Here is a 13,512-nt window from a genome sequence, read left to right as displayed (position 1 = left end):
AATGGAGATGTATTAGATTTTTAAAACATCTTTCAGTTTGAGTAAGGGAAAGATATTAGCATCAGTGTACTTTTTTTATAGGGTGTTTTTAACCTCGCAAAGTCCCTTTTATCCAATAATAATTTCAACTTATTTCATAGGTGCTCGACCAAGGGGTGATGGGGATGCTGCCACACACCCCTGTCTTGAAGTGGTTTTCATCCTATACAGGATTTACAGTTGGGTTCAATGGCTCTCACCAACTCCACTATATAAATTGTTCTAGCACCTCTGACTTATTTGATTTGTGGTGAGGGATGTTGGGCCAGAGTATGCTATTAAAGACCTAATGAAAGGACTGACTGTATTTCAAGCTGCCATAAAAGAAGATCTCTCCAAAGTAAGTAAATAAAACAACTTTTCAAGAAGCAGCTGTGAGATTGAGAGATTTTTAGAATGTGTTATTATCCCGTTGAGCACATCTAGCCATATATTCACTAAGTCTAATACTCTGTGAAAATAAGAAAAAGGCCCACCAGAAGTCTAGGCCCTTGCCTGATCCAAACTATTCAGTTGTCCCCAGGACACTTTTTGATCAAAAAAGTCAGTGTTACAAGCTGTGCTCTTTTTTATGTGAATAATTCCCAAGCTGACTACGCACTTGGTTGGCATTTGCAGCTGTGATGGCATTTAACTGAGCAGGAAGTTTGAGAATAGTTTCTTTTCAAGCAAGCCAGCATTAACAAAATAAGTTTTCACTTAATTATGTGGCTTTTACATTTAAGAGCAAACTGCAGTAAATGGTTTCTTTGGTGGCTCATGAACTGTGCTCTAGTACTTTCAGCCTAGTCATACACTGCTGTGATTTTCAATTGGATTAACTTCAATGACACCACTATGCTGTAATGAGGGTAGCACTATAATATAATAAATTGCACTTTAGTATGGGAATAATGGCTACATCCACAGTCCAGCCCTCCTCAGGTTGTATTACTCTCAGATCTAAAAACACTAGGTAGAGTCCTGTCTAGTCAGTAGCTGGATAGGAGTCCTACTGGGAAGGAATGTGGTGTTTTCTAGTGATTAGAGCACAGAACTCAGATATTCTGGGCACAAATCTTGGCTCTGTGAGCTTGATCAAATCTCTTCCTCCATTTCCTCACAGTAAAATGAAGCTGTTAGTACTTTCCTACCTCACAAAAATGTGGTGAGTTTTGACTTTCTAGTGTATGCGTATAAAGTGCTTTGAGATCTTTAGATGAAAGGTGTCATGTACAAAATATTATTAAAAACCCTACAGAAATCAGTGTTGGTGCACACAGAAGAGAATTTTTATTTCTACATGAGAATTCAGCCAATGTCCTGAACTGCTAGAAGCATTGTATTGTTCAAAGTGTTATCTTTTACCTGATATGTACAACTAGTTGAACACTTGTGGACTTTAAGGATTATGTCATTTTTCATAAGAATTGAGCAGATAGGGAGACATCATCCTTTTCATTGTGCCACTATGAATCCCCATACTGCAGGTTCAGTTGAATATAATATTCTTTCAAATTTTCTGTCTTGATATGCTTGGATAGCGTTGCACCTCAGAGCACAGAGACGGATGAAGATTCCATTTTGATTGTGTGTGTGTTCGTGCTAATATGCTAGCAAGAAAATATCTGTGGAAAAGTTATATGTAGGCTCAGCCAAGTCAAGTCAATCCATTTTATAAATAGTTGGAGATGAAAGAAAAGATTCCTTTAAAGCTGTTCACTTTATTTATTCCAACCTAGATCTCAAAATGAAAGACGCATACGCTGGCATCACAAACTGTATTTTAGAGCTGGTTAAAAATATAATTTCCGTCCTGTGAGGAATTTTGAGCTTTAAAAACTAGAAACATTTTAGCCAACTCTACTGCTCCCACTGTCAACAATCCTGGTCAAAATTATATATCCTACATGGAACATACTTATTGATCAGGACTCATTGATCCAGGGGCCTTTGAGGATAGATCATCTGATTCCAGCCATGTTACTTTAGTAGGTTTCCTCAAAATGCTTGTCAAGGCTCATCTACTCCTAATAACTTGACTCCTTACTTTGTTTAAGTTTCAGAGAGGTAGCCGGGTTAGTCTGTAACAGGAAAAACTTTTAAAACAATGAATACTAGCACTTTAAAGACTAACAAAACATGTAGCTGGTATCATGAGCTTTCGTGGGCACAACCCACTTCTTCAGATGACTGGTTTGTTTAAGTTGCCTTCTCACCAACCCTCACAAGATGGCTACCCTCTCTCCTTTTAGTGGTCCATTTTGCCCAGATAAGCAATGAATCAGGACAATTGTGAAGTATTCAGATTCCTTAGCAGCAATAGCAACTAATTTTCTGGGCAACTGTCTGTATAAATCCAGAATAGTAATAGAAATGTAGCCGTGTTAGTCTGGGATAGCTGAAGCAAAATGCAGGACTAGGTAGCACTTTAAAGACTAACAAGATGGTTTATTAGATGATGAGCTTTCGTGGGCCAGACCCACTTCCTCAGATCAAATAGTGGAAGAAAATAGTCACAACCATATATACCAAAGGATACAATTAAAAAAATGAACACATATGAAAAGGACAAATCACATTTCAGAACAGGAGGGGGATGCGGGGGGTGGGGGAAGGAAGGAAGGTAAGTGTCTGTGAATTGATGATATTAGAGGTGGGGAGAGTTAGATGTCTGTGAGCTAATGGTATTAGAGGTGATAATTGAGGAAGCTATCTTGGTAATGGGTAAGATAGTTTGAGTCTTTGTTCATTCCTTCCCAGAGAGTGTCGAATTTTAACATGAATGACAGTTTAGAGGATTCCCTTTCAAGTGCAGATGTAAAAGGTCTTTGTAGCAGAATGCAGGTGGTTAAGTCATTGAGAGAGTGTCCTTTCTGGTTGAAATGGCAAGAAACTGTTTTTTCTTTGTGATCTTGTCTGATATCTGTTTTGTGGGCATTAATCCTTTGGCGAAGTGTCTGAGATGTTTGTCCAATGTACATAGCAGACGGACACTTTTGGCACATGATAGCATAAATTATATTTCTGGATGCGCAGGAATATGTGTTCTTGAGCTTATAACTCATTTGGTTAGGTCCAATAATGGTATCAGCAGAATGAATACGTGGACAACGCTGGCAACAGGGTTTGTTGCAAGGGAAGGTGCCAGGGTTGGTATTAGTGTGGTATGTCTTGTGGTTGTTGGTAAGAATCATCTTGAGGTTAGGTGGTTGTCTATAGGAGACTATGGGTCTGTCTCCCAGAGCCCCTTGGAGTATGGTATCCTGTTCCAGTATAGGCTGTAGTTTATTGATAATGTGTTGGACAAGTTTAAGTTGGGGGTTGTAGGTGATGACAAGTGGTGTTCTATTGTTGGTTTTCTTGGGTCTGTCTTGAAGTAGATGGTTTCTAGGTATTCGACTGGCTCTTTGAATTTGCTTTTTTATTTCTCCAGGTGGGTAGTTGAGGTTTATAAATGCTTGGTAGAGATCCTGAAGCTTCTGGTTTCTGTCAGTGGGATTAGAGCAGATGCGGTTGTATCGAAGGGCTTGGCTATAGACGATGGATCGTATGGTGTGTTCTGGATGGGAGCTGGAAGCATGTAGGTAACTGTATGAGTCGGTGAGTTTTCTGTAGAGTGGTGTCTAATTTTCCATTGTTGATTTGTACGGTGGTGTCCAGGAAGTGGATCTCTCGTGTAGAATGGTCCAGGCTGAGGTTGATGGTGGGGTGTAGGTTGTTGAAATCTCTGTGGAATATCTCCAGTGTTTCTTGGCCATGCGTCCAGATCATAATGATGTCATCGATGTAGATAGAGAAGGGGTGAAAGGGGATGGGAGTTGAGGAAACGTTGTTCTAGGTCAGCCATAAAGATGTTAGCATACTGTGGGGCCGTGCGTTTACCCATGGCTGTGCTGCTGATCTGGAGGTATAAGTTGTTCTCAAACTGGAAATAATTGTGGGTGAGAACAAAGTTACATAGGTCTGCTATCACGTTGGCAGTGGTGTCCTCTGGGATAGTGTTTTTAATTGCTTGTAATCCGTCTTCATGTGGGATGTTGGTATATAGAGGTTCTACATCCATGGTGGCACGGATGGTGTTATTGGGGAGGTTATTGATGTTGTGTAGTTTCCTTAGGAAGTCAGTAGTGTCTCGGAGATAGCTGCGGGTGTAGATGCTCTATATACCAACCTGATAGAACCCGGAGCGTTCGTGGAATGAGGAGTACAGCTAGTTCGGATTAGGAAGCCTAATCCGAACTAGCTACTCCGTGCTGCGTGTAGCCGCGCGGCACGGGGTTCGAACTGCCGGCATTTAAAAATGGTGCCGGCCGGCTTCATGCAAATGAAGCCCGGGAAAGTCAAATCCGGGGCTTCATTTGCAAGTGTGGTATGCATACATTACCCTCCTAGTTCGAATTAGGAGGGTAGTGTAGACATACCCTTATATATATTTTGGTTAGTCTCTGAAGTGCCACAGGACTACTTCTTGTTTTTAAAGTTACAGACTTAACATGGCTACTTCCCTGAAAAATTTTCATGGAATGGAAAGTTGAACAGAACATTTCAATTCAGAAATGTTGAGACATTTCATTTTACTGAAGTGAATTGAATCTTTTTTGTTTCAATTTATTCCTATGAGCAGCTGTGGTGCTCATGGAAGTTTGTAGTTTGGGTTCCTCATCCCACTATTATCCTCAATGGGTCAGGGTTCCTGGTAGAATTACATTTCACATAATGCACCCACCAAGGGAACTGTAGGGCATCAAGAAAGAAATCCAGCCAGGGAACCTGATTGAGGATGGGCCACCCAGGCAATAACTCCCATTGAAGCATCATGGCAATGTGGCTGGACACAGATTAATGTCAAACTGAGAGAAACTAAAATATTTCAATTTGTTTTGACAACCTGAAACTGTGCTATATGGAGCAACTTCACCTGAAATAAAATATTTTATTTGCATTTTCCCAGAGAAATATTTTTAAAAATAGCAGAACTGAAATTTTCCCATGCAGAAACAGCATTTTCCATAAGAAATTGATGCAAATGGCACTCTCATGACACGCTCTACTCAAGTTAGTGGGCCAAAATTTGCCCTCTTTACTTGTGCTTTTTAAGTACCTTGCTCCATGAGCAGTCCCCATAACTTCAATGAGATTGATTATGCAGAAAGGTACTGCTTGAAGGAAGTAAAGATGGCAGAATTTGACCATTGTAAGGGCTTGAATCTGATCACACTTGCATATTTTACACCAGTTAAACACCATTGAATTTAATGGACTAGTTCCTAATTTACACCAGTATATCAGAAACAGGTTCTAAGTGTATGCCCATTTTTATAGCTGCTTTGTCTCATTCGCTTTCAGTTACCAACTACTATCAGTTCCTCCTACTGTTTTATAAAGGCGTAGGGTTGAATATAATTCTTCCCACATGTTCTTTTCTGTAAGTTGGGCTGCACTGTGATACTGACTCTTTGGCTGAATTTTGAATCTTTTTGAATTATACTTGGCTCTTCTCACTGGCTGAGCAGCATTTTTTTTCATTTATGGTTCCATTTGTCGGGACTGTTATTTACTTTCTAACCAGCTTGTAATCTTGGTTTCATCTGCGACTTCAAGCTTTCCTTTGAGTGCCACATCAACCAGATTGTCAAGACTTTATTATCAGCATAGGAATTCAGCAATGCGCAGGCCACTGCTGCTTCAGCAGGCTGCCGAAGTTTTGATTTATGCCTGGATAACAGCACGGTTGAATTATAGCTATATCTGGTTCACAGACCTCCCAGACTGGCTGTTAACTTCTCCAGCTTGCGTGAAATTCGGCAGCTAGAGGACATACAGCTCAATGTTTCCAGCAATCAACATACCACACCTGTACTAGGAATTATGTGCTGAATTCCTTTCAAATATGATATTCTGCTTATAGCACTTAAACCACAAAAGCTCTGAATTTGCCCACTCCACATCTTCAGTTTCTCATGTTCCAGGACTATCTCACAACCTGTATGCTTACAACATATATAATTCAAGAGTGTGTGTCTTTATTAGGTTGTGATCTGTAATCCCCACTTGCCCTTGAAAGCTAGGGAATCCCTTGATTTACCCTAGGAATCCCTTGATCCTCTCTTCCTTCAGTAGCAGAAAATTTATAGTTATATAAAATTTCAGGTTTACATCTATCAAATGATCTGAAAAATGCTTTATTAAGGATACTATGTAACCAAAAGCTGATGAAATGTCTCTTAAGTTCTCAGAGTCATTTTTTCTTATGTTGCCTATCTGTAAATTTTGATTATTTTTGCTGGCAGTGTTTGCTTATATGTGGAGAGTATAAATGATGTTTACTGAGATTTACAGATAAAAATCTAACTCTTATAAACCTAATTATTTTCCTATCTGTAAAACCCACAAGCCAAGATTTTCAAGTGTTTAGGGATTCTGAGTTTCTCATTTTAGGGTGTTCTTCTTCAGGCATCCTTAAAGGCCCTGATTTCCAAATATGTGAAAGTCCTTCTGAAAATCAAGTCCCTTTCAGGCATTTTAAGCTGAGCACTCCAAGATTCAAGCACCCCAGTCACTGTTCACTTTGTAGATCTTGGCCATTTGGCAACTTCATCCCTGGTATCCTTCCATTTATTTCAAATATTCATATTCAATACTGCAAATTGAACACTGCAGAAAATCAAGCCATACTTGCCATGCCAATGTTACATTTCGTATTTATATTCTGATTTAAACACCCAAATATTAAGGTAGTGTTACTTGTGATTCCATAGTAGGAGTTAGTTGAGCTTTTGCATTTACAGCAGGAATTCACCCATTGAGTTATGTATGACGATTGCTGTCTATCATTCCCCAAAACCACAAATGAAATTCTGAAGATTTACAAGTTATATGTTAGCTAATCTGAGTTAAAATTAATTTAAAAATTAGTCTTTAAAAAATTAGCACTGTATGTGTGGCTATTTCTTTGTCCTGAATGATTTTAATACTGGACTAATGCAGACTCTACAAATTTCCCTTATAGTTAAACTAACTAAAATGTCATGCATTTGTTACTTTATTTTTTTGTATGATTAATGGTAAATTTTGCTATTTTTCTACATCGCAGAAAGTGTCTTCTTCTGTAGAGACTGTTTAATAATGTTCTCGTACATAGGAAAACCTCTGCCATTTCAAATTGTTTGCAACAGGATTGAGACCAATGGTTAAAATGTCCTCTTTCAAAATGGCCACTGTATTCTACTGGGAATAATAATAAATGAAGCAAAGCAGCCCTCAAAGAAGATGGTAACCCCTGACAGCACAATATCCTGAGTTATAGGGACATAATGAGGGAAAAAATGAAGGAAAAAATCAAATGTGACTTTTTAACCTAGGGCTACTGATGGTATTATTGCGAACCATAAGTGTATGATTTATGTATGGTGTCATTACAAAGCAGAGTTAACGTGGTTTTTTGTGCCAAGAAATTTTATACATCTATTTGTATGATTATTAATAGTCTTGCTGCCATGTCAGTTGTGATAAGGAAGAACTCTAAGGAACATGTATGTTTTGCAGGAAATGTTTGGTAATAAGGTAAATGCTCAGCTTCCCTTTCAATTAGTACTGACCCAGTGCATCAACTTCAATGGGATTGGTACTCTTAAATCACAGAGATGCTTTTGGAATTCCCACCAGAGCTCGCAGTATAGCTTGTAAAGCTGCGAGTATTAAGCATAATAAAATTTACAAAGCCACCCCCATAAATTATCTCAATGATTTTCTGTAATCCTGATGCAGTGGGTATAATCAGTCGAAGTTAATGACACTACTCACTTGCTCTAAGGATGTTTTTGGTATGAAAACAAAAAGGGTAGACAGTTGTTGAAGCTAAAGAGCTAATAAGAGCTAATAAGAAATAGAAACAGGCCAACCTAGAACCTTGGATCCAAACTTCCCTCAGCGTTTTGGCTTGAGGCCCATCTTTAATAAGAGGCAATAGTGAAGATACAATGTATTGTTAGCCTGTGGAATTCAGGATTGTACAATGTTGTTGTCATGAATATTGTGGCTGGATTTGTAAAAAAGGGGTTGGTAATTTTATGACATCTAATGTTTTTAGCTTTGCCAGTAAAATTAATGATAAGTGTAATCTGACCACCTGCTTCAGGGGACAAAGTAATCACCTGTAGAGCAAGGACAGATTTCATACCTTCCCAGATGTATTACACAGTTGGTTGGGCAGGATAGGAAGGTGCCTGCCTTTCTATGCTGAGGGGCTGTCCTTTACCAAAGGGAGGATTGCTAGCTGACTAAAAGGACCAGTAGTCTGATCTGGTTTGTCAAATCATATAGTATGCTCCTATGGAATGAATATTAAAGTAAGTACTAAAGAAGAGTTTAGGGATGTTTGGGTTTAGTATTCAAAATAGAATTACTTTGAATTTATAATGCTTCTTTAATCTACCTCTTAGTCATGATTTTCAGTGCTAAGGATAACAACTAAACAGCTCTGTTTGAGAGGTGATTTTTTTTTTTTTTTACTGAAGCCCTGATTGATGATTCAAACATCAAAACAACAGAAGAAACTGAATCTGCATAAAAAAATGAGTTGAAAATATCTTCTAGCTCCTGCTTACCTTGTCTTGAGTGTTGAGGTTTGAGATTTCTGCCCTTTTTTTCCACTGGGAATGTAGACTGATAAAGCTACCTATCATTGCTTGTCACACTAGTTAAAATAGAAAGTCCAATGTACACAGCAGCACACTCAGCTCAGCTTTGAACTCTGTCTTCTTATTTTCTTTCATACATAATAATATGTAACATTTTTGGAAAGTAGGAATCCCCAGGGGCAAGATTTTCTTTTAAAGTTTAAACCATTTTAATGTGATTATTGAGCACCCAGAAGCAATTGTAAAAGGGAAATATGCTGTCTGAACTAGTTCTTGTTTATTTAGAGTAGGTTAAATTACATGGTGGATTAAGACAAGTCGAAGAAATGGGATCCAGTTAGCTCAGTGGAATGCTATTTATTGCTCACTTTCTGCCTCACTAAAACTGTATATTTCAGTGGCATTTTTTGTTACTACTTTAGAATGCCTTAATCTTGCACTGTATAGTATAAATCACTTTAATGTGAATTTTGACATAGAGAAAACACAAGGTTATTGTGCTTGTTCAATATCTTCTTTAAAAGGCCTTCATTTAATATGCGCCTCTGCTTACCAAAGAGATTCAAAGTAGAGGTGCTGGGTATAGTATTTGTTGTGGGAAATTATTTTTCTCCTGTAGAAAAAAAGCTGGTGGATTTATTATTGCAGTCTCTTGGAGGAAAAGGGTTTTTTGTCTCAATGAGGGGACAGAGGCATAGTTTTCAAACCCTACACTGCCCAAAATTTCATACTGAAAATGGATTCCAACCTTCTGCTGTTGCTGGGAGTAGGAGAGGCAGAGGTGGAGACAGTTTTCACTGAAATGGATCACAGCTTGATATTTGGAGGGGGTGTGTACAATATTGCATGCCACTTTCCTCTTCAGGCTGGAACTGACAAAGCTCTATTTGCATAGAGGAACTTCCTCAGATTCCCAGTGAAGGGAAAAGAAAGCTGTGTTCTGTCCCCTTTCCCTTGCACATGCAAGTATGATTTTGGGGAAAACTCCATATTACTCTTCCATGCAGAAGAGAGACTGGCTCCAATGTTCACAGAAAGCAGATGGGCCCTAAACAGACAATATGACCCGTTTTTGTGTAAAATATAGATTTCATATCCTGGAGAATACATGGGAGAGGAGCAGTTTTATAGTCCTCAGAGGAGTGATATGTGTCTTTGTATTCCCCACAATGTGTTTCTTTTTAAAGAGAGAGCAAAATAAATAACACTAATGACAGGACCAAATTCAGCAGTGACATAAATAATGGTTCAATTTATTTGATGGGTGTAAGTCTTAAAGTAGAGTAACTAGCAAAGATATGTTGTTCAGTGGGTGTTAAATATGCAGATGTGCAAATGTCCATGCCAAAGGCAAGTTAGGGGAGAAATCCTGGTGAATGAGATGAACAACAAGCTGTGCTCATTTTACACACTGAAGAAATGGCAAGGCGGTGCAAGTGACACTACTCCACCACTTAAGGTGGTTATCAGATCCAGTCATGCCTGACCCTTGGCTTACATCACCATTGAATTTAGTCCATAGCAGGAGCGTACTGGCAATCAAAATAGGCTCGGGAAATGGGTTGAGAATGGCCTTCCCCATGACATCACCCCTGCATGCCCCTCAAGCCCCGCCCCCTGCGTCATGTCCGGCACGCAGCGCAGATGGCGAGTCAGGCTCTGCGTGTCGCATACAGTGTGGACACAGAGCCACTCGGTATGAGGGGCAATGACATGCAGACACAACAGCCCACCAGACGATGGCCCACCGGGAAATTCCCGGTATCCTGCCAGGCCAGTCCGCCCCTGGTCCATAGATTGTCTTGGGAAGTACAAATACTTACACCACACCTGCATTTGGCTCATTATGTTGAAATAATGTTTGGCATGTGATAGAAACAACGAAGGGCGTGACACGGTTGAGTTCACCAGATCCAAACCTGTTATAGTGAATAGAGCACTGTGAATATACGCTATACATATATTATGTAAAATATGCTAAATAAAAAACCTAACTGCTGCCCTAAAGACATAAAAACCTGCATATTATACAGAGCACCAACAGAGTGATAGGTGGCCTTTCTAGCTGGAATGCTTTGAGGAACAGGTGGGCCTTCAGAAGTTAGTTTTGTGCTAAGGAGAAGAAGGTGTGTAGGTGGGAGTTACGTGCATGCAGTTACTGAGAGGAACAAATGCCTCCAGCTTCACCCTTCACCATTGTTGGCAAAAAAAAGCACATCTACACTTGATTAAGGTTGGAGATGTGAATGTTAATTTGCATTTCCTAGCTGCAACTGGCTTTTTTTTGTGGCCTAGGCATTATTTAAATGCACATTTTACACTACATTATCTTTGCATTTTATATCTTTAAAAAATATCAGGTTGCTACATGTTCCAGAAAAAGAATGAGAAAGAATTTCCTCACAAGTCATATGCAGCTTATAGCTTTATGTGACTTTGAACTAAGTTTATTAACTTTCCCCACCTGAGACCTCCCCCCTAAATATTTGTGTATTGCTTTTAAACTGCTTCCTTGGAACTCTTTGCCTCCTACAGGCTCTTCATGCTGAGCCTGATTCTGCATCTGTTTCATATCTACAACTCCCACTAGAAGCTTAATGTGCAGAACAACTGCAGAATGGGTCAAATATATATACATGTGCAACCTTATTGAAATCCTAGAGGGTTGCCTGGGTGAACTTTGGGGCAAGAGAAAAACCTTATGGATATGTGGTATTAGACTAATGGTCCATCTAGCCAGTATGCTCTCTTCCAACCGTGGACAATACCCGATGCTTCAAAGGAAATGCACAGGCAATCATTAAATTCGCCATCCCCTGTCACCTTGTTCCAACATCTGGCAGTCAGAGGTTCATGGACACCCAAAGAGCATGGGGTAACATGCCTGACTATCTTGGCTAACAGTAATTGATGGACCTAGCCTACATGAACTTATCTGATTCTTTTTTTAAATATATTTATAGATTTGGTCTTTACCATATTCCCTGGCAACAAGTTCCACGTGTTGTCTGTGTATGGGGTGAAGTATTTCCTTTTGTTTGTTTTAAACCTACTGCCTATTAATTTAATCTTTTCGAGATAGGATGACCAAAACTGTACATAGTATTCAAAGTATAAAGGCATTATAGTATTTACTGTCTTAATATCTATCCTAATGATTCCTAACATTCTGTTGGCTTTTTTGACTGCTACTGTATATTGAGTAGATGTTTTCAGAGAACTATCCATGATATCCTTTACTTTGTATTTCATAAAATACAATGTGGTTGGTAGTATATTCCTACTGCTCTCCTTTTATTAGTACAGTTGATAATGTAGGATGTTTACAATGTTTGTTGTAGCAAGAATGACTGTGTTCACTGAGGCTCATCTTACACAGGAGGTTAGAAGTCAAGGAAGAAGGGATCAAGGAGAGGATATTTAATAGAATATTTAATTTTCAGTCAGTAGTTTCAGCTTCGCTCTGGGAACCCAAAGCACTTATCCTGCTCCCATAGAGGTCAGTGCGTGTTTCAGGGAATAAGCCTGGGAAGTTATCATTCATCAATCAATAGTAAATTAAATCACAAGAACAATTCATTCAAGATTAATTTGGATGCTTCTGGGCCTTGTTTCCATTCTCCTCCAGAGCCAGATAAGGAAATTCAGTTTCTAATAGAAAATTAACTTCTCTTCATCCATGTAGAATCTCCTGGCTGTTTACATTTTCTGTTCTTTCTTCCTTACTTCAGTGCAGTCAAGAGATGCCACATACTGCATGGCACATACAATATTTGTGGGAAAGGCCAGCAATTAGCTCTTAGCTCTTTGAGTGTCTACAGGTTGAAATCTTGCCACATACAGGGCATATTATTTCTCATTATGTTCATTTTCCTCTCTGGAATTGGTCTTATCTTTTCAACATAATATTCATCACAGTATTGAATGATTGTGAGTATAAGTAGTCTCACGGCTACTTTTTCCCTAAATAAATCTGAGCAACTTGATGATAGATGTCAACAACTTGACCTTGTACTCTAATGTGGCAGTTTTGAGAGACAACTTTGCAGGATATGTCTGAATGCAGCCAATATTGTCAAATTTACAGTTCAGTTTTTGCTTCTGTAAACTTTGCAATAACAATATTGACTGTCAAAGCAAAGAGTATTGTTGAATTCTGTGCAGTTGTTGGGATACAATTAAATGATGGTGTCAATAAGATTCAAGCCTTTCTTTAGTCAGCCTAAAACACTGGCAGAAAATAGATACAATCCAGCGTTTGTTAGTGAACTGAAGCATTCTTCTGGGGAGCGTGACTTCAGAATGTTGTTTTATCAAATACTCACTCCAGGTGTAGCATTCCATATAAAGCAATCAAAAACATATTGAGTGTTTTGGTTCCCTTGCAATTTTCTAAGATGTAGTCTTGTCCATTCTAGCAAATATTTCTGAGAAAAACAAGTAGCAAAGCTGTCATTGCCTGAGTTCAAGTCTTTTAAAAATGTAATCATACCACAGCTCAAACTTCTGTGGCACCTTAGAGACTAAGATATATATATAGTATCATGAGCTTTTGTGGGCAAAACCCACTTCTTCAGATTAATCTCATCTCATCTGAGGAAGTATGTTTTGCCCACAAAAGCTCATGATATATATTTTTGTTAGTTTCTAAGGTGCCACAGGACTACTTGTTTTCACAAAAGATGAAACAGTGAAAGGAAGAATCTCACCAAGCATAGGACTCCATAAGCACTTACCTTTGAAACACTTTTTTGGAAACATTTATTTAAGAAAAAAACTGTTTATTTTTAAAATAGTGTTTTGCCTCTTAAGATCAAACTTTGAAGATCGAGTTAAATTTTAAACTTAATTG

The 13,512-nt window shown here is 38.7% G+C and overlaps 1 protein-coding gene and 1 long non-coding RNA gene across 4 annotated transcripts in view; one reads left to right on the top strand and one right to left on the bottom strand.

Moving 5' to 3' along the window:
* LOC142830154 (uncharacterized) overlaps positions 1–8,759 on the bottom strand; it is a 92,754-nt gene extending 83,995 nt beyond the window's left edge. For both annotated transcript variants that reach the window (XR_016350003.1, XR_012905135.2), the window contains exon 1: positions 8,628–8,759. This is a non-coding gene — a long non-coding RNA (uncharacterized LOC142830154). The remainder of the gene's footprint in view (positions 1–8,627) is intronic.
* NCKAP5 (NCK associated protein 5) overlaps positions 1–13,512 on the top strand; it is a 659,073-nt gene that overhangs the window by 74,316 nt on the left and 571,245 nt on the right. The window lies entirely within an intron of this gene.

The sequence above is a fragment of the Pelodiscus sinensis genome, chromosome 7 (assembly GCF_052426305.1).
Source record: "Pelodiscus sinensis isolate ZL-2025 chromosome 7, ASM5242630v1, whole genome shotgun sequence".
Classification (NCBI taxonomy): Eukaryota; Metazoa; Chordata; order Testudines; family Trionychidae; genus Pelodiscus; species Pelodiscus sinensis.
The sequence above is the reverse complement of the archived record's forward strand: the minus strand, read 5'-3'. Positions and strand labels throughout refer to the sequence as shown.